Consider the following 21,119-nt stretch of genomic DNA (forward strand, 5'->3'; position numbering starts at 1 on the left):
TAAGTTAAGGTTTATGTCGCTCGATGGATTTTCTGACGTCTAAAGTGGTTTGAGTTTTGAGGGAATCTTTTTCTGTCTTTGAGATGTTTGTCTTTCTCCTATAAGGATTTCTGGGTTGTATTCTTGCAGTCCCCTTCAGTTAGGGGCTAATCAGTTTTTCCTTTCTTTTCCTTTGTTTCTCTAGGAACTAAACACTTTTCTCCCCTTCTGGCACATTTGGTTGAAACTGGCCAACATGTCCTGGGAAGTGAACACACATGGAAAACCAGACAGGTTGGAAATACATAAACCTTCCAGGCTAGTGACATGAACAGGAACATTTGCTTTACATTTCATTTTGCCAGGCTTGCAAAAAACACTGTCAAGATTGGCTGGTAGCTTTAGTACTCACTGAGGCAGCTGAGCCTCTATGTGTGAACCAATTACTATGGTTTTAGTGGGATTGGGCAAAAAGGCAGTTCAATTCCAACTACTTTATTGGCATGACTAGTGTTGCAAGCTTTGCCGAAAGGCAGGGTGCCACTGGGGATTCGAGAGATTCAACATGTCAAAATTATTTTGGTCTTAAACAAATGCCACTTGATACTTTATTCTGCAATGATTAGAACTGGAGAAGGTTTTGATCTCTGTTCCTAATCTTAGAAGTTTGGATCAATGGTCTTGGTGTGGCAGAGTAACACTGTGTCAGCTATGCAGCTGAGGAATAAGGGGAAGCTCGGACTTTTCATCTAAAAGTGGCTGAACAATAAGACTCTTTCCAGTGTCTAGAGAGAGCCTAGAAAACAGAATTTGGCTTTAGGACACAAGGCAGAAATCCCCCAACAGGGTCTTTACTAAAAGTGAAAGAGAGACGAAATCCTTGCAAACGGTCTGTTAATTTCCAGGTGATTGCTGTAATAGAAAAGTGCTCAGTTAGCCGAGATCTTTGGTCACTATTTAGAATGACAATGCAAAGAGTCAAATCCTATTTTCTTTCAATCCAATATTAAAACAACATCAAACAATGCCCCAGAAAATGTATGTAAATTATAACCAGGCTGGTTTGTACTTCTCAGTCTAGTGTTGTGTACTGGAAAATGTTAAGCTGATAAAGAGTAAAGGGCTGCACTATTTTAAGCTCTCTTATCCAGTTAGCTGACGAAAACTGTTTTATAGCTAGAACAGAGCATCTGGGCTGGTACACATAGCATTCATCAGTGACTCTAAATCTGTGAAAAAGAGCAGGGAAACAACAAGCTTGGAATAGATGCTGTCAAGCCCACGACATCTGAAAAATTTGTAGTTAGAAAACCCCACTGATGCTCAGAAATCACAAGTATCTGCCAGTCCTTCAAGATTTTTCTCTGTGAGCATGTGCTGTTTTTCTGAAGTTCCTATGTGCCTTCTAAAAAAAAAAAAAGTGGAAGAAGGAACATACTGTACTGAGCAGCGAAGTAACGAAGCCAGCATTGAAAGGAGAAAAACAATTCAGACTGGGACACTTCTGCTATCTCCCAACTTATCAGAGTTTGCGTATAAAAAGGATGTTAAATTCGGTTGTTTTCTTTGTTCCTCTTGCAGTTTTAATGTCAATTCCAGGTGACTGATTAGTGCCCTGTTGCTCCCATCTACAACCTCCGAAGAGGTCATGGAGTTCATAAAGGATTGTCTGTCCCGGGGCGGGTTATCTACTAACAGATGTAGCTCTTAATCTTTTCCGTGGCTTTTAACCTGAGCTGTGTCTTCCAGTCACTGTAAGAGGCTCAGTAGTGCAGTAACGTGTGCCTCCGTTTCCAGATTCTTAATTAAGAAAGTAAAAATCCAGAAATCTACCACTTCAATATCCTTTCCTGCAAAGAGCCCCTATGTAGCACTTAAATCGCTGCTTTTGGTCTTAACAGAGGATTTTTGACTGCATAGATGTTTACTGGAACGAATTGAGGAATCCTGAAACCAGATCTGCATTTGCAGAGTAGGGAGCTGAGTTAAAACTAGCTCAATATTAACTAAAAATACTTTTTTTTTTTAACCCCACAACTACAACAAAATAAAATCCTTTTTCCTTTTCAACATCAAAATGTATTATGAACTGCTCAGTTGTATTCATTAGAAAAGTGAAGAAAAATGCAAAGAAAGCCATACTAATCTCTATTTTGGGCTGGCTGTATAACTTTGGATCCTTACTTGTATGGGTTTTATTTTCAAATTCCAAGTACTTTTACAATTGAACTTGAATAGAATACAGCACTCTTGAGGCAGTAAAGTATAGATTTTCAGAGAAAGGCTATCCAGTGGAGGATGTTGAAATAAAAAGGTGCTGTAAGTGATAATGCTGTGGGCTGATAGCACTGAGAAATTTCTGCTTTTGGTCTTGAAAGCAACAGGACTCAAGTGGAGAGGTGAAACATAGTGTTGGATAGAAAGTGTGAAAGCCACCTTTGGGGGTTCTTTTAAACTTACCTCCTTTGTAGATGCTTCACTGCAGACATTTGTTCAGGCCTCTGCTTTCTGGACACTTCAGTGTATGAAACTTTTGGTAAAACCCTTGCTTTAAGGAAATACCAGTGCTCCACTCCTCAGGCCTCTTCCCTCCCTTGCTGCAGGGGTGGGATGGGGAGAGGCTGCAGAGCTTTGGTTTTGAATAACTCCGAGCTCATGGGCAGCCTTAGTGGCCTTGACCAGGTGGTATCTATGAACTGGAACTAGCGCATCTCCAGAACCTGCTGTAGCTTGTGGCTGGGGCTGACCCAGCTCCTCAGAGCAGCCTGGGGTCTGCGAGGTGGATCTAACCCTGTCTCCAGGGAGCGCAGCTGAGGACTGCGGCTCTGGGGGCTTGCCACCGCCTTCCCCGTCGGAGCCCGGGCAGAGCTGGTCTCCGAGTGGTTCCTCGTGCGCGTGTGAATATCGACATGCTAGATTGCCTCCCGCTCACCTGCCCGGCATGTGCCGTGTAGGTCGGACGGCAAACTGTCCGAGTAGGTCGGACGGCAATCTGGGAGAGGGTGACTGTTTCATTCCAAATATATGCCATGTAGCACTGTAAGTTCGTAGCAGTTTCCAGGGGTACTTTTCGTTAATAAGAACACCACCAACAGTGAGATCAGGCTGTGGAAGGTTGCGTTCCTCTCTGCAGGGAAGGGTAGAGAAAGTCCATCACTCTGGATGCTCAGCCTGCCAGGGATGGTATAATGGTGGTAGTAAATGGTGCACCTCGAATACTGTGGTAGTAAAGTGGTTGCACCTCGAATACTGTGTTCAGTTTTGGGCCCCCCACTACAAGAGGGATATTGAGGTACTGGAGCGTGTCCAGAGAAGGGCAACGAAGCTGGTGAAGGGTCTGGAGCAGAATTCTTATGAGGAGCGGCTGAGGGAGCTGGGACTGTTTAGCCTGGAGAAAAGGAGGCTGAGGGGAGACCTTATCGCTCTCTTCAACTACCTGAAAGGAGGTTGTAGAGAGGTGGGGGTCGGTCTCTTCTCCCAGGTAACAAGTGATAGGACAAGAGGAAATGGCCTCAAGTTGCACCAGGGGAGGTTTAGACTGGATATTAGGAAATTTTTCTTCACCGAGAGGGTTCTCAAGCATTGGAACAGGCTGCCCAGGGAAGTGGTTGAGTTGCCATCCCTGGAGGTATTTAAAGGATGTTTGGATGAGGTGCTTAGATACATGGTATAGTGGTGGTTTTGGCAGTGTTAGGTTTATGGTTGGACTCGATGATCTTAAAGGTCTTTTCCAACCTATATGATTCTGTGATTCTGTGATTCTGTAAATGTTTTCTTGGACATGGCAGTGGTGGTTCTGTCTCAGCTTAATGAGCTGCTGGAGCCCCCTGGGACAGGTCCTGGCTGTATCTGGGGGTACTTCCGAGTTTGCTGCTTTCTGCTGGGACAATTCAGCTCTGACACTTTTCCTGGTGTGGCCTGGCACCAAGTAATCCATCCAGGCTCTGCTTCCCCTCCGTTTCCAACGTGGAGGCACTCCCACCCGTACCAGCTGTGGCAGGGGGTGCACCTGGGCTTGCGTCTCGCAAGTGAGAGTACCGGAGCGGTCTCGGAGATGAATGCTTCCCTGAGCAGCCCACAGCCCGTGCGGGACGGTGGCTCTGAGCCATCAGGCTGTTAGTGAGCCTGGGTTGGCTTTCCAGCTCGGCGCGGGAGGGCGAAGGTATTGCAACAACATTTCTCTGAAGCCTGAGAGCTCAGCCCTAGCACAGGGCTTTCCCCTCTCCTGTTGTCTGTATGTGTGCTCTGGGTCTGGAGACATAATTAATCCTTTCTGGGCAATTTTCTTCTCACTGAAGTGCTGTGTTAAGGAGTTACAGGCAGTGCCCTTCATACAAACGGGGCTGGCGCAGCAGTGCACCACTAAGCAACGTGTTTTAGCCGGGTGTAGCTGGCAGGTGTCCATCAGCGCCGTCAGCACCGCACCACCGGGGCGGGAGGGAGGAGGTAGTCACGGCAGTGCGGGTAAATGGAGACGGGCAGAAGGAGCAGGCTGTCCTGGGATCAAAATCAAGGGGCTAAGCAAAATTGAGAGAGGCTCCTTATCTGCATGTTTACCCTAGGGGGTTTGCTTACGAAGTTGGTGTATTGTGAGCGATTAAATTTTCCCCACCTTATCGTAGCAGTCGCTGCCAACCTCATTAGACAAGTATCTCCTATCTTTGGTCTGCTGTGGGGTGGGAGGACCGACTCCCACTGTGTCCGATCTGGTTAGTTACTAATGCTGGCTGCTTGCCTGATCCTTGCTCGTTACGCAAATAACATGGGCTTGGAGATCTTTTGTCAAAACTGCTTTTTATTCTTTCTGAATGCAGGACTAAGTGTTGCAAGTGAAGCAACTGCAGGTGCATGGGAGAGATTGAGGATGGAGTTTTATTAGGGGAAAGGGAAACTATTTATGGAGTTAAGTTACATATACACCAGTTTGCTCTTACAGCTGAAACAGAGGTGGGTGACCCCAACCCCATTCTCTGAGGGACCTGTTTCTGCCAACCAGGGAGTTTGCTGTTCATGTATAATCCCATTCAGATTTCATACTTGCTCTGTCACAGACCCATAAAAGGCTGTTCTTTGCTCAGCTTCTACAGATTCACAGGCTTGTTCAACGTTGGACATGGGAAGAATTTCTACTTTCTGTATCTCTCCAGGAGAGAGCTTTTCCTAAAGAACGATCCTCAACCGCAGATTGTTGTCTGAGGCAGGATGGAAAGCCTGGAGGGGGAATTGGAAGCATGGTTGAATTTGGGAACCGTGGGTTGAATGTAAACTGCAAGCTGGGCAGGAGAGGCTTGGAGGATCTCTCTTCCGTTAAGGTTTCAGGCTGAGGCCATTGTATGGGCCTTATCATGAATATCAGATGCAAAACACACTGAGGTGCTACTTTTGTTTTTTCTTGTGTTTGTGCATGTTGAATAGAAGTAAGACAGAGAAAGCAATGATAAAACTGAACTAATAGTTACTTGGTCAAGGGACGTACTTAGTTTTTTGTTGTTGTTGTTGTTGTTGCTTTCTGCTCTACCGCAACATGCATTGCAGCACTGCTGTCCAGAATAACACACTGCAGGAAGAAATTAACTTGGCTATATGGAAATTGGGATGTGATTTCTATTGTGTTTGTAGGAAGGGGAATGAAGCTGCTTGTGACGCAGCTATTAAATTTGCTTTTTGCTACTTGTGCCCTTTTGTTATGGATTAATTGCACCTGGCATCAACACAGCTTGGTAAGGGTTATGGAAAGCTGAAATTTTATAATCGGAAGTATCCAAACCTATTTTATTAAAGCAAGTCTTGCCAGCCAAACTCCATGTGAACATGGCTTTGTCTAGTTTTGCTCTTAAATAGTAGAGACCTTGGAGTCAATGTAATTCATTGTGCTCTATGTAAATGAGGTTGTACTAAATGACTAACGCATGTTATCCACGTAGAACTGAGATTAGGTGTCCGGGGGGGGGAAATGATAGTATCTGACTGATAACAGCTACCCACCAAGGAAGTCGCTGGCCTTCATTTCTATAAAGGTACGAGCACAAATGTATTACACTACTAAAAAGCCAGAGGAAGGAATTCTTCTCCCTGCCCTTTTTTGGGGGCACTCAGGTCTTTATCCTTCCAGCCAAGAGCAATTTTTGCAACAATCTGTCTTCTTGAGGGATTAAGTTAGTGTCAAAGACAGGGGAGGCAGAACTGTTAATTGCAGGCAAATCAGTTGGGGTAAAAATGCAATTAGAAGAGACATTGCCTGGGATTTGCCAACTCCCACACAGTTTATACCAAGATTTTCTATACTTTGATTCATGTGTTCAAACCTGCCAAGCTACTGACTTGGTAAAGCCTGTAACAAAAAGGGAATTTATCAGCAATTTATGGTGAAGATATGGAAAACCTCTTGGGCATCTCATGTCAAATTGCACATTTTTCACCTACTAGTGCACTTGTTTAAGGCTGTGTAGACCTACCTATGCCCGGATTATTTTTAAAGGTACACACTTTCAAGCAGTTGACAAGAACTGCTGTATGAAAAAGACTATATAAAAAACAAACTTTCAGCTAAGAATACTTCAGGGTTGAAACATAGATGACTGAACTGGATTAATCACTTGTTCACCTAAAAGAAAATATGATGCCTGAAAGGGTAGGGTCCGTTATTAGAATAGATGTTTTGTAAGTAGTATTCCTGTACGAAGAACTTGATTCAGAAAGGTTACTGTGTAACTCCATTCAAATCAGGTTTCGTGCAGTTACAGAGTTTCCACTCATATCTGGATGTGTGCTTCTTATCACCACAGCCATCCTTTAGAAATCACCTAATGCAAAATTAAAAAAAAAAATTAAAACTTATAGAGAACTCAGAAATAAAATGTATATGAAGAAAGATCTCTTAGAATACACAAAAATTAACCCATACAGCTGAAGTAGTGAAGCTCCCATGTCTCTTAGACCCTTCTCCTCCCTTTCCAGTATTCACAAATGTATTAACTTTTTTTTTTTTTTTAACCTTGATGTGGAGGCTGAATATAGGATATCTGTTATGGAGAAACTGATGAAAGAAAATTTGCCTGTGAAAAGACTCCTTTCCAAGCTGTTGGCACTCTGGCTCTCACAAATTCAAATACTTTAGAAATCAAGCTGTGATGTACAAAGTTTTGATGTAGAGTTCAGTATCTATGCGACTAGAGCTCTAGATCTGGTCTGAAGAGATATTAAAGTGTTAACAAGCTGTTCATACCTTACTAATGCTTCCTCTGATAGAAAAGGTAAATGCCATGACATTTGCAATCCCTCTACCACCTCCAGGCATACTGTTTAGGATTGTAAAAAAACCCCAACAAACCTGGGGAGGGGGGAGTAGTTAAGAGTTGGTCTCTGACTGAAGATGAAAAATGTAATTTGGCTAGAACTTAATTAACATCATGTTATGTGGAACAGATTCACCAAACAGGAGTGTCAGTTCTGATCTCCATTCCCTGCCTGATTCTTGGTAAAGCCTGAACAGGACATTAACATGATACGTCTATCTCCTTTTGTATGAAATGGCAGAATATAATGAAGAGATTTGTGAATAATCTGTAATACTAAATTAAAACAAACAAAAAACAACCTTTGGGAATGAAAATTCCTTCTGAACAGTACCTGCCCTGAATTCTGCAAGAGGGGTTGTTTTTTCTGGTGTGTGTTTTTTTTTTTTTGTTGGTGGGTTTTTTTTGTTTCTTTGCTTTTAAATATTGTTGCAGGTGACATAGTATCTCTAACCTGGGTTTGTGGTATTTGAACTCCATCTAGTTCACCGTGCCTTTTCTCGCACTTCCACAACCCATACTGTAGTCAGAAGAGGGGCTGCAGCTCATTCAGGTACACCTGAGCTAGTCTGGAAGTAGCCAAATTAGCTAAAGAAATAGAGACAACATAAAGCATCTTTAGCTTCCAGAAAGTTTTTGATCTAGGTTTCCACATGAATGCTGCAGTAGTTGAAGCATTGCTGGTGCTTGTTGGTGTGATTTCATGCCTGGCTAACACTGATGGAAGTCAGTACTCCTGGGTATCAGAGGTCCATTCTCCCACCAAGAAAACTTTGTTAAGACAGTCTTATCCTTTTTCTTGAGCCAGTAGTAGTGATTGTACAGATGACTGCTGAGTTGAATCTGCTTGCTGATACAGATGAAGGCTAGTTATGAGTTTGGACTGGCAGCAGGGAGGGTGCCTTGCCTCTTCTTACAGCAGTGTGGTCTTAAAGCATCAGTGCAACAGTGCCTTGAGCCGGTTTCAGCCTACACAGGGTGTAGTTACAACTTGGGTCTCTGTGTGTGCAAACTCAAAATGTTAGGGGTGGTATGGCATGGCATGGCAAGAATAAAATTCCAACTCAGGTAGTATTAATGATGCTGGATTCTGGACTGTGCTGTTCCCACAATCAACTTGACTTGGGTTAAAAAGAAGCAATAAGTTTCTTTGCTGCTATAGTAACTGAGTTTTACATGTGTCTTCTCTTGAATGCGATCCAGAGCATTACGTATCATATGCCTAGGATTGATATATAGGAGACAAAGGGTGCTACAGATGATTTTGAAGAATCTGCTGTGGCAGTTTAAGAAGTGACTGCCTGCAGGTGTCTGTTCTGCCCTTCTGTAGGAGTTTCTAGTCTCCCTATCAGAGCTGGCAAAGGCAATATGTGACCACACTAAAGCTACCTCAGATCATAACCTGGCATTGTAGCTTAGACTCCTAATGGCTCTGACACATGTTTGCAGGAAGATTAACTGCTGCTGGTAAACAGGGTCTGCCCTATCCCCATACAAAAGTTGGCAGAGAGCTGAACAGGACTCTTAGTTGCTTCTGAACTGTCCCACTTTACACTGATAACATCTGGCAGCTGAGGTGTGGGTACACATCCTCTGCAGCTGCCCCTGTTAGAAGGCAACAGCTGTAGTAGAGGGAAGTGTTGGGCAATGGGAGACATTGCTGTTAGCTGGCCTAGCTAAACCTGCCTAAGCAAAGGAGTTGGAGCCATGTGTCAGACCATACAGCGTTGTGGCTACGGTGCAGGCGCACATTCCTGTCTGCCAATGTTGCTTTGGGAAGGCAAAATTTTGGCAGAGATGTAGAATAAATAGGGTGTGCAAGAAGGAAGGCAAGAGGCAAATTATTTAACTGTGACAGCAGGGTTCAGCAAGGGTTTGTTTGTGGCATCTCTAGATGTCTCAGAAGGCCGCAAGTAGCTGGTGTGTGGAGCAGGCAGTTGTCAAAAGTCACCAGTGTTGAACTACTTAAAACTCATCAACAGGTAATGCTGAGGAAGAGGAAATTCTGAATGCAGCCAGTCACATGTCTACTCAGGCTAAGAGGTTTCAAGGTGACAATCTGGGACCCTACATTCTAAATTCTGCTGGAGTCCTTCAATTTGGAGTTGTTTTTCTCTTTCAAGGCCTCAGGGAAACAGTACCTGCTTGAGTAATCCACTGGGCTGCTCATGAATAACATGATTAGACTCTTAGAGTCGCACCAGAGCAGCATGGGTTGGTGCTATCTGGCAAAATTTCAGGTGGAAAACTTGATACTTCTCTTTAGTCTCATTTTCACAGTACTTAAAGCTCTACTAACATTTTGAATTGGTTCATACTGTTTATGTTGGGATATGTGGTGTATAGACTTTTTATTAACCAACAACAGAAAAATCTTTAGTTTGCATGTATTAGAATGAAAGGGTTTCTGTGGTCAAGATTAAGAAAACTAGTGGTAGTGTTTCTGTACCTCTCTTTTAATAGTATGGTTCTTTTGATTAGTATTTAATTTTGCATCAAAACCTGACTAAATTGATTTCATGATAAAAAAGGAGCAATCAAAATTTTATACTTAGAAAACCCCACTGAACCGAAGGTCTGGGAAATGGCTTAGGCTGAATTCTTAACCTGTGGTCTTTTATCTGCCAGTGGAAATAAGGCCCAAGAGCAGGTTTTGCAGTAAAAAGAAAGTATTCGATCTAGTTTGTTTTAGAAGTAACTATAAAGACCACGCTGCTTTTCTGAAGGGAGACCATTTTGACAGAAAATAACATCTACTTTTCCCAACATTCATAAATATTTAAGTTTTCTAGCATGAAATATTAACAATGGGAGGAAAAAAGATACTATCTCAGTTTTGGTTTTCTTTGCCATAAATAAGAAGCGAAAAAGAGAGTTTAAGTAATTCAAGTAATTCTATTTAAAAAAATTGCAACTGTGTATTCATGCCTAATAAGTATTTTGTGTATCCTTATGTATCATATGTAGGGGTAAGAACTGTAAGCTGAGCAGGTTTCATTCTACCTTGTTGGAAACATTTATGATCGAGGTTTGCTGAACATTTGTGATCAAGGATTGCAAGGGTCAGCATATGACTGATTGCTGGATCTAGGAGTCCTTAGAGATATGTTATGTGCTGTTTCACGTTGTAACTTCTTTCCATTAAACTTTCTTATACAAGAGTTGAATGATGATGACTATGTCATGTGGCTCAGAAGAAGTGCCCAGGAGCTGAAGGGGGCTGCAGTCCCCTTGCCCTTCCTTCTCTGGCAATCCAAGAGAGGAATGCACTCCTGGCTAGTCTTGACCTGAAAATTAGGAAATTAGTTTTTCAGGGATGGCTCAGTCATTTTATCCAATGACTGTGAAAACCATATAAAATGCATATACTGTTCTAGGAATAAAAGTTGGCCAGGAGCCTCCCTTCTTCTGGATGAGTGTCTGATGACAACTTAGAGAATCAGTCTACTCCTCTTGCTCCCGTGGACCTTGCATTTATTTTTTTTTCTAAATGAGAGGATAGCTTCACCAGGCCTGCTAGAAAATGGTCTTTGTTAGAAAACCACTCTCCTGAGAAACAGGTACATAGCTGTTAGCTCCTCTGATTATCTTTCAGTTGGCATGCAATTCCCTGACTTAATGTGTTAAATACAAGAACCTCAAAGTTCCCTAAATCATCTACAACTTTTTTTTTTTTTTTTTTGAGGGAAACCTGAATCTGTCAAAAAGAGATAAATGTGCTCTCAGATTACCTACCAGGCCAGGTGCTTTGGGAGTTTATGTGGAGGAGTTGTAGACCCCTGTGCAGGCTGGGTGGGAGCCTGGTACCTGGCGGCTCAGCCCAGAGTGGTCGGGCACCTGGTGAGGTCAGGCAGTGACCGGGTTGGGTTATGGTCTGGTTTACAGCTTTGGATTTTAGGTGCTTCTTTTCTACCTAGACACTTTATTTGATTTAGCCCAATAGCTCTAAAGGCCTTTTTAGAAGAATTTTTCAGATTAAGGTGACAGCTATTTATCTAGCTTAATTTAAACAAATATACTTATAAATTTGGTATGCTACAAGTCATTCTCACACTTTTCAGTTCAAAATTCAGACTGGTGATTTTTAAATCTTTACCCTTATTCTGTTAATACGTTTTACCTGACCCTTCTAAACCACCGAAATTCCAGTTTTCCTAGTTCCCTTGATTAATACAAGTAGAATTGTACTTTTTCCAAATTTCCTCTAGAAATGCTGCACTTCCACAGGCAGACTAACTTTAAAGGCTCTCCAACATAAGTGGTTTTTTTTTTGTTATAATATTCTTGTTATTAAACTACATTTATTTTCTGCCTCAGGTACTTCCATACTGCTATTCCCTAACTGCTAGAGGCTACAGCTAGCTGGAGGGAAATCAGGTACAGTTTAAAATCACTTCATGAATTATTTTGTCATATCAGTGACAAGAATAACCTGATAAGTAGTGGCAGTTTGTTTGTCAAATGAAATCCAGAATGAGGCTTTCTAGATAAACACAATGAACACTTAAAGGCTGAACAGTTGACCATAAAGATCCTCTATTTTTACAATATACAGGTCTAATAGTAATCCCCAAGCTTCAAGACTCCGTGTGCCGAGTAGCATCTCTTTAATTAAGGAAATCCAGGTTCACCTTTTTCCAGGCTCCTCACCTGGCATCTGTCAGATGTTTGGTTATCAAGTGCTAGTTGCCTTCCCACACTGTTAAGATGTTGAAAAAAGCAATAACCAACCTCTAACGGTGGAAGAACTATTAAGCCCTATCTTTAAAACTTTAAATAATGCAGACAGTTGTTTTCCTCATTACAAGGAGGAAGAACCAAGGGCTGAGTTATAAGAAAGTACTTCAGACTGAGTTGTTATAAAGTGCTTAAGGACAGATCTCTCCTGATGTGATCAGTGCTAAGGAATTTGTTTGTGGTACTTTCAGGATCAACTGTAGCTCTATTTTGCTGGAACAGGGTGGAGTTATTTTAATGAAACTGGGAGCAAACTGTAGTGGTGTAATACCCAGGGACTACGTGCTGTGCCTCAGAAACGCTCTCAGGCTCTACCAGTGCTAGTGAAAAAATTTCCCAGTGTAATCCCACTGGAAAACATTGAAGTTGACTACCTCCCACCCCCCTGCAGAAGACCAGAATCCATTTGGGAAAGAAACCCTGGCTGGCATTTCATTGCCATGGGAGCTCCATGGGAAGCACTGTCATATTAGTAAGATTACTTTAGAAAGAACAAGAAAGGCCAGTTGTCCCTAAAATATTTTACCCATGTTGTACAAGTGTAAAAATGACGACTCAAAGATTTGAAGAGAAATCTGATCATTTTGTTCTGAAAAATAGATCCACCAGGGCACTTCTGTTTTGTGAGATCATCTGAAAGCTTTTATGAAATGCTTTTGTGATAAACCAGAAGCAAATTTGAAATTTGTTGCAAACCAGGAGCATTCTCATGTTGGTCGTAACAGTAACATATTACAACAGCTTTGGACTGGCCTAAGTCATTGAGAAAGGTATATGGAGCAGAAATGTACATCCTCAGTGCAGGCTGCAATTTCATGTAACAGCTTAGATGACAAAAATAGTTTAAGCAAGTTCTTGGCCAATTCTGTCAGTTTCCTAACCCCAAAATATATTTTTCTATCAGCTGCGCCAATGCCATTGGTAGTGGATCAATAAACATCACCTGATGTATAGTATAGCATGGCCTCACAGGTGGTTCTGCCACAGGGTGGAGGGGGGGAACACAGTGGTATGGAGTGGGGAGGAGCAGAGGGGGCAGCTCTGTGCTCCAGCTGGGCCGCTGACCCTGGCGTTGCATGTAAAACTGCTGCTGTAGACCAGCAAAATCTGAATCTCAGCCAAGGTAAATCATACAGCGAAGCTGAAAATGGCAGTGCTAAGTAGACTTAGGTTGTTGAGGGTTTGGCTTGTTGATTCCTCTCCTCTCATTTGACTCCTCTTGGCTGTTTATTTCCCACAAAAACAGTGCACGCTGGGCTTATATGGGTAGCTGGTACCTCTGTTCTATGCAAGTTACTGCTTCATAGGGCAAATTTAAAAAGGAAAAAAAAAAAGTAATCTGCTGTTGTGTCTTCTAGCCTTCCACGCTGCACTCAAGCTGCTCCTCAGTTTTGTGCCCCCTGGACAATTTGGGCATTGAGAATGTTTATTTCAAAAGGCTTTTCAGGTGCAACAGAATGATTTTAACTAAATGTGACTGTCGGAGTGAAGGGAGCCTAGTTTTGCTCTGCTTGAAAACGAGCAAAACCATGATGCTTTGACAAATGTTTCTCTTGGCTATGGAAGCAGGGAGATGGGAAAAATACTTGGCTAGTCTAGGTTACACCTGCATTATAGCTGATGATGTATACGTGGATCTTGTACATACTCATATATCAAAGTGGCCCTAGAAACATTGAAGCATAACTAATTTTAACTGAAAGAGGTAGCCTTATTTCCAGTGTAATTTCTACTCTAGCAGATTACCTTCCCACCTATCATACAAACAGGGTGCTATACAGAAAGCTTTTGCTGGATGAGCATGGGTGTCTCTCTAAATATTTTAGAAGCATACTTCCTGGAAATGTCTTGTAAGTGAGCATCTGTTTAATATTTGCTAGGGCGACTATGTTGCAGGTATATGCACCGCAGCTGCTGGTGGTGTATGCATAAGCAAAAAGACTGCACTCCTTTCTGATAGAATGGGGAGATGATATGCATGTTTAAGCCAGTTCAGTGGCCGTCACGAAAAGGTTGTCCTTGCTGCTTCCCCTTTTTTCTGCCTGTCCCCTGAGCCCAGCCTCAAGGACTACTTGTCTTGCTCTGCTTTGCCTTTGCTCTGGAGCTCTCCAGACTGGTTGGCTTAAATTCACTACCCCAACAAAAAGCTATTCATGTTTGGTGGGTCGTCGTCCCCCCCCCCCCCCCCCCCCCCCGATTTTTTTCACTGGACTAGAATGTTGAAGCAGTTTGTTTCAGCTAGGTGTATTTGTTCCAGTGCAGGCACAAGGGAGGCCATGGGAGCACGCAGCTGGAAGTGAGGGAAAGGAGAAGTGGAGGGAGGACATCCATCTTTCTGCAGCCTTGAGATGTTAGACCTGTTCAGTCCAGTATTGTGTAACTGCCGTATGATGCCCTAGGACAAAAATAACTGACTAATGCTTAGTTTCAGCTTTAGACAGAAAAAATGAGGAGATCATAGAAGGATCGCCTATTATCTCTTGCTTTATGGGTTTAATTTCTTTCCTGCCTATAATTCAGCCACTGTCTTATAAATAGCATCTGGTAGTTGCTGCAGAAAGCATTAGCAAATATATTTCATGTAAATTGAATTTGTTCCATGAGTAATCATGGTGATCAGATTAGTTCTTGGTAGAATTTGTTATTTAATAAAGCTTTGTCAATAAAGCTGGTTATGAAAATTCTGGTCAATATATCTCAGCATGCAAGTATTTGCACAAACCTATACATGCAATAAGTTCTTGGACTGAAATTGTTCAGGTCACATTCATGAAAGCTTTTTGAACTTGAAAGTAATCCCATTGGGAAATAGAACAAAACTGCTTCTCTCTTGTGGTCATTCAGTAGCTAATATAAAAAATAATATTAATGATGAATATTTAGTGAATAATCTACTAGCTGAAACATGTTTGTCATTATTAAAAGACTGATTTAAGGAAAAAGATAGAAACAGCAGAAGGCTTCTAAATAAGTCTGAACTCTACAAAGATTCCTGGCTTGGATGAATCAGTGTCGCTTCAAGTGTTTGAAGGGAGCTAAGCCAGTTTATATCAACTGAAAGTCTTCTGTTTTCACTGGGGACTAATATTTGACCAGCTGTAGCTCTAATAATTGTATAACTCATTAACATTTTCCAAAATTATGTATTCAAATGGTGTTTGACCAGTTCGGTAAACAGCAAATTAATGTGAGCAATTCAAAGTGTGGTCACAGAATTCACGTACATTGGGAAAAAGAAAGCACTTTCCACGAGTTTGGATTTTAAGCTTTTTTCAGCAGTATTAGGTAGCCTGCTTTTTGCTTACCTGTACAGACTGGCTTGGCCTTCAAGTTAAACTGTTTGAATGCAGTCTTTGGGGTTTCCCAGTGTTTTAGCACAATCCTTTCTCTCCTCACTGTGTAAAGGCTTGCCTGAGATTGCTTACAGTCTCTTTAGCTGTCCCTTGTTCCCATTGCAACAGCAGGTTAAAGCTTTGGCCAGATCAGGGTTATGAAAGAATTTAGATTGACATGGAGCTTTGTTAGCTGACGTGTTTGAGGTAAGACGCTATTAGGTAGTGGAGGGTGGGGAGGGAGTTTCCTTGATCAGCATGGTTTCATCTGAAGCCTACAGAGAAGTAATAAATACTGGTTAGTCCTATGTTAATCTCTAATAGTTTCTGTTTTTCATCATCTGCTTCATAACATGACATGAATATTTTAGTAGGGGTCTCTGAGGCTCAGTCTCTGGTGGGTATTTACCTATAACAGTGGAAGGTGTTATTTCTTCTCCTGGGGAAGTTTAACAGAGGGAGAAGGAGAGCGTATGCGTGGCTTCTGCAGCGCCACAGGTCACAGCCTGGCTGGTGGCTGTGGGCTGCCAATGAAGACAGCATTGCAGCAAGTGACAAGTTGTGAACAGAGATCCAAGCATGTGTCCTTTTTTACCTACTCCTCCCAGCAAGCGATACACTCTGGAGAAAGTCTGAGGCCACTCTCTGTCATGTTCATCTTCCCCTCTAGTTACTGCCTCAGATTACGATTATCAACTTAAGGCCTAACAGAATAGACTTCAAGCAGCATTCAATAACTCTGGGGGTCCCAAATTCAACACAAAATAAAAATGAATCATAACTTGAGATATAGTCTCACCAAGTAGTGCTATATCGGACAACCCTCAGGCAAGAACCTGCTATTTCTTCTTCTTGGCACATTGTTCTTTTCACCGGCAGCGTTCTTGCAGGTTCTGTGGTGGAGAGGATGTAAAACATAGTTCACGTGTGATTAAAGGTTTATTGTTTTTGAGTTTTACTGTTAACTTTTTTTTTTCCAGTTAATCATCTGCCTTTCTGTGGAGAAGAAAGAGCAAAAAAGTTTCAATATTAGGTTAATTCCAGCACTGAATTATTTTTATTGTCTGAATGTGTAGTGTTAAGTTTTATGGGCAATTGAGAAGATCAGTACATAGCTTACCCAGGCCTTTGTTTGCTACAAGAACATATTGCAAGCAGAGTACTTTTTTTTTTTTTTTTAAACAGCGTTTTTATGTAAAATACAAGTACCTGCTCTTATAGCCTTTGTGCAAAATAAAAAAGGCTGTGAACTCAGGTTTGAGGGCAGAAAGCTTTTGGTGAGATGTGAAGTAAGTTTAATGCTGTTGATGGGGGTACTTGAAGGTACTTGGTCCTTTGAGGCAGTGCTGAGATGGGAAGGCATCTTAAATTGGCTCTTCCTCATGGTCCGATTCCTCCAGTTCCTTGTTAGCAGCACAACCTTATTTGCAGTCCTGGCTGGTTTCTCATGCCATGCTTGTGTGCTCACTGTGTGTGTACCTCTGGCTATCAGTACTCCAGTGGTGCTGGAGGCATGCTAATCTCTCCCTACCAATAATAACAACTCTGCTTATAAGATTGCCTTCTAGTTGAAATCGTAGCCCTTGGGTTTCTGCTGGAGAAATCTTACGATGTACTTCATTGGATTCTGTTAATTAGTGTGGCTTTTAAAAAAAAAAAAAAAAAAGCCAAAACTGTTCAGCAATAAAAATGAATGATGCACAGCTGTGAGGGCTAGGACTGATAAGGGTATGGTTGGTATATTTGCTCTGCATTTTCACTGGTACAAACAGCTTTGAGCTGGAAAGACAGAGTTCAGGAGCCGCTGGCTGTGTGTGAGACGAGACCTTCTGAGGTTAAGGGAATGTATTAAACCCTCTGGTAAGGTAGTTGTGTGCATGAAGATAGGCGCATTTAGAAAAAACTTGGAAAAACCCAACCAACCTTGTCCTCCTCCCCCCTGGAGCATATCCACTGATAAGAACCTCACTCTTCTCAAAAATGAGGGTTAATAGCCAGCCTGAGGGATGGGTGATATTCTAAATTGGAGGGATGGGTGATATTCTACGTTGTCTGTTTTTCGGGAAACAAAAGCATGTCATATACTTGCTGCTTTCTGTGCTTGGTGTCTGTGAGTACTGAAGTTCTCAGGTTGGACCTTTTGTGTTGTGTGAGGACTTGATAAAGTAGAAAGGTTCATTGGAAATCTTTTCCAGAGATTCAGTACAAATATTTTAAAATGATTCAAGAAATGTATCTGTCTCCACTAAGGCTGGGCATAGGAGGAAGCGTATTTAAACTTTGCACTCAGATGATGGATTTTCCAGAAACATAAACTTCCTAAATTTCTCTTTTCCCATTATGTCATTCTACTACTTTCCTTTAACACATCTTGCCTAATCTCTGATGAGTTGCTACAGCCTGTGGATGTAACCAGAGAAAAGAACTACCTGAGTTATTGTTGTGTGTTTTTTAGTGAAATGAGTGACAACTGTGTGGTATAAATGAATTGCCATTCATATTGAGCATTCTTTGCTACTCTCTTTCAGGACAATTGTCTAAATGAGTATAAAAAGTCGACCCTGTCTAATGAAACACTTGCTACCACGTTCAGGCTGGTTACTTGGGGAACAAGTGCAGTGCTTCCCCTTTCCTTTCTTCTTCTGCCTACTTCCCTCTGAGTTTTAGGGGAAGACTTGATAAAGATCAAGAACTAAAAGACCTGTGGGTTAAAGGTGGTTTTGAGGAGCTTAGGGCTGGATTGCCCAGACCGATGGTGCTGCTGGTCCGGAAGAGTTACAGTGAGTTTGGCTCCTGCTGTGCTATGGAGCATGATTCAGACCGGAGTAGCATGGAGAGCTGATGCAGTCCACTCAGCTAACATGGGAGACCAAGCTAAACTTGCCTGCCAAAATGTCCCTTCCTTAGAGAAATTAATCCATCTCCATTTAATCATTTTATGAGACAAAACCAAATGCCTTAGTGGTGGTTGTTTTTTATGACACTTTTTTTTCTACAGATGGACTCAGGTTGCAGGAGCCCTGCTCCTGTATAAAGTTGCATGTTTTGAACTTTCATTGACATTAGGAGTGATTTAAGGTGTCTGTAGGCACTTGGTAGGATAAACTCCCCAATTCCTCTCAGTGGTCTTCTTGGAGGTGGTAATATATTTTCATTCTGTGGTGTTTGCCCAGGCTCAAATTAGTACCTCCCATATAGGAAAGAGGGAAGAGAAAAAAAAAATAAAAGGAGCTATTGCAAATATTTTAAATCACAAAAAAATAGTTTTTCTAAAAGTTATCTTTGCAAGAGAAAGTAATAACATCACTCTGAAAATTCCTGAGTATCTCAAAAATATTTCCATTCTTTCCATCTTTATAAAGACATTTTTGACAGTAGAAAAAAACGTAACCAAACCTAAGGGTGAGTTTCCAGATGTGGCTCATTGCATGGCTGCCTGAATGCTAGTGCTGGCAGGAGGGAAGGGGTAAGCGAAGGTAGGAACAGCCAAGAGAGCAACGGTGGGACCACTGTCTTTGACATCAACCCACAAAACCCCACAACCCGCTCATTTAAAAAAGTTATGAAACTGAAGATATAGGTTTAGGATAGCGCTGAGGAGCCATGACCGCAGGCTACTGCTGAAAGAGGCAGTCCTGCTTCTCTGCTCATTCCTGCTATGCCGTGTGCTCCGCTGCTTCCCTTGTTCCAGCACTAGCACTGAACTGACCCCACTGTGGACCTGTTCAGGCATCTCACTCAGCAAAGACATATAACACCTGCAAGAAAATGAATGGTCTTTTGCTTTGATTTCCTGAACCAGTGTGTTATGGGTGCAGGGCAAAGCAGGGAGTACAAACCCAGCATGGGACACATGGATTAATTATGGACAGTGGAAAACTGTGAGAGATTTAGCAGTAGAGTAAAATGCAGACGGAGGGACTGTCTCTCTGGATTTGAGTCAAAGCAAGAAATTGAATTTGGGTGTTCCACTTGCTGTTAATGAATGCAGCTGTCTAACTATTGGCTAATTTGAAGAACGAGTTTCTATGCATGGGTGGCAACTAGGGAAAAACCCACTATTTGGTTTTAACTGAGCTATGCTTTTTGACAGAGATTGAATGTCTTATATAAAATGCCATAGTTAAGTGGTTATGGTGTTTTATTATTCATATCCCTCCTTCTTGATACATAGCTTCTTTTTATGGACTTGCATTTATGCACGCCACATGTGTAGGACTTGGAAGATGCTCTCACACATTATTTCAGTACACACTCTAGTCTCAAGTTGATTTATATTTCTACGAGTTTCCTAGCTATCCCTTTAGCTACTAGAGTTAAAATGGAAAAGATGTTAGACTTGAGGATCGAATTCTGGAGTTCACAGTAGATCTGAGATCTGAACAATTCATCTATCTTTTATTGCTACTAAACACTGAAACATGAGGGAGTTTTTCGTATTAGTGTTGTGCTAGAGTTCCTTTGTACAGACTTCTTGCTTTGGCTTGTTTTGTACAGCAGAGGTTTTTGCTGGACATTTGGTCTTCAGCATGTAGTGTAAGGTTTTCTCTTTAGAGATTATTAGCACCTCTTTACACTCTGCCTATATTAACTGTACAAGCAGATGGACAATTTTGTCTGTTTTAATTGTCTTTCATTTAGCCTAAGTTTGGTTGCTGGCCAAGTACTCATCACCTGTGGATCAGACTTGGCAAGCCTTTTGTTTCTCGGCCAGCTATTTTCTTCACAGGATTATTTCCTTTTGAAAGGCCACACCAAAGTACAGCTGAAAAGCAAATAAAACACACTACTGCTTTTCAAATAACAAAGAACTGCTGAACATGTAATTTCTCTTGTTTTGGTCCTTTTAGGATCATTATTCATTGCTTTTATTGGCATAGCTGCCAAAGACTAGGACATAAACAATTAGCTGGAAATCATCTCCCCCCCCCCCCCCCCCCCCCCCCCCCTTTTCCCTTCCCTGAATGCAGGAAGTTTAGCACAGTACATCCCGTTCTCTTAGGATGGACCTCTGCTTTGCTTATTGTTCTTCATTTTCTTAAATAATAATAATTAGTATGTCATAGGCTAGTAACAGTTGTATGAGACAAAAACATTGACGTAATACAAAAAATAAGCTTGTACTATTGACTGTAAAGCACCCTGAATTGAGTCCAACTCCACTGTTTCTTACAGCAGTCCAATTTCGTTGGAGTGACGTCTCCTATCTCTTGTTTACAATCACTGAAGCTGAGTGAGAGGTCTCTTTCCAGTACCATTGCCCCTGAGGGTGTTTTGCTCTCCCTGTCCACTGTAGGGCAGTTGCCAGTGTATCTGGAAGAGATGGTTAGGAAATAGGGACAACCTAACGGAGCGTTCACTCATCTAAATCACAGCTATGCTGGCTGATGTGACTGCTTTGTGTCATCAGAAGATCACTTGATGCTAGGCTGAATCTCAAAGGTCCTGTCACACTTGTGTTAGATCACTCAGTCTGGGTGATATAGTGTTAATTGATTGACACGAAGAAGGGGATCTGGGCTTAACACTGAAAAGGTGATTAGTTATTGATATCTATTTGAACAGTGGGGTAAGCATGATACCTCCATGATATGCAGCAAGACAGGGAGAGAGAGCTAACTTCAAGAAGCCTTGACTTGTCTAAAGAAAATTACTGTTTTAGGTGTCTATCATTACTAATTTTATTACCTGAAACAGGCCTTATGTAGGAACAGTTTAAACAAGTAAATGATATTCTACTTTTTTGCTTTAATATTCCTAGCTTAACTTAGAATAT

At 41.8% G+C, this 21,119-nt stretch overlaps 1 long non-coding RNA gene across 4 annotated transcripts in view; it reads left to right on the top strand.

Moving 5' to 3' along the window:
- LOC142406599 (uncharacterized) overlaps positions 1-21,119 on the top strand; it is a 55,547-nt gene that overhangs the window by 27,828 nt on the left and 6,600 nt on the right. For 3 of the 4 annotated variants that reach the window (XR_012774624.1, XR_012774623.1, XR_012774626.1), the window contains one exon: positions 185-273. The exons of the other annotated variant lie outside the window; for it this stretch is intronic. This is a non-coding gene — a long non-coding RNA (uncharacterized LOC142406599). The remainder of the gene's footprint in view (positions 1-184; positions 274-21,119) is intronic. 4 annotated transcript variants of the gene reach the window in all.

Source organism: Mycteria americana, chromosome 2 (genome assembly GCF_035582795.1).
Source record: "Mycteria americana isolate JAX WOST 10 ecotype Jacksonville Zoo and Gardens chromosome 2, USCA_MyAme_1.0, whole genome shotgun sequence".
Classification (NCBI taxonomy): domain Eukaryota; kingdom Metazoa; phylum Chordata; class Aves; order Ciconiiformes; family Ciconiidae; genus Mycteria; species Mycteria americana.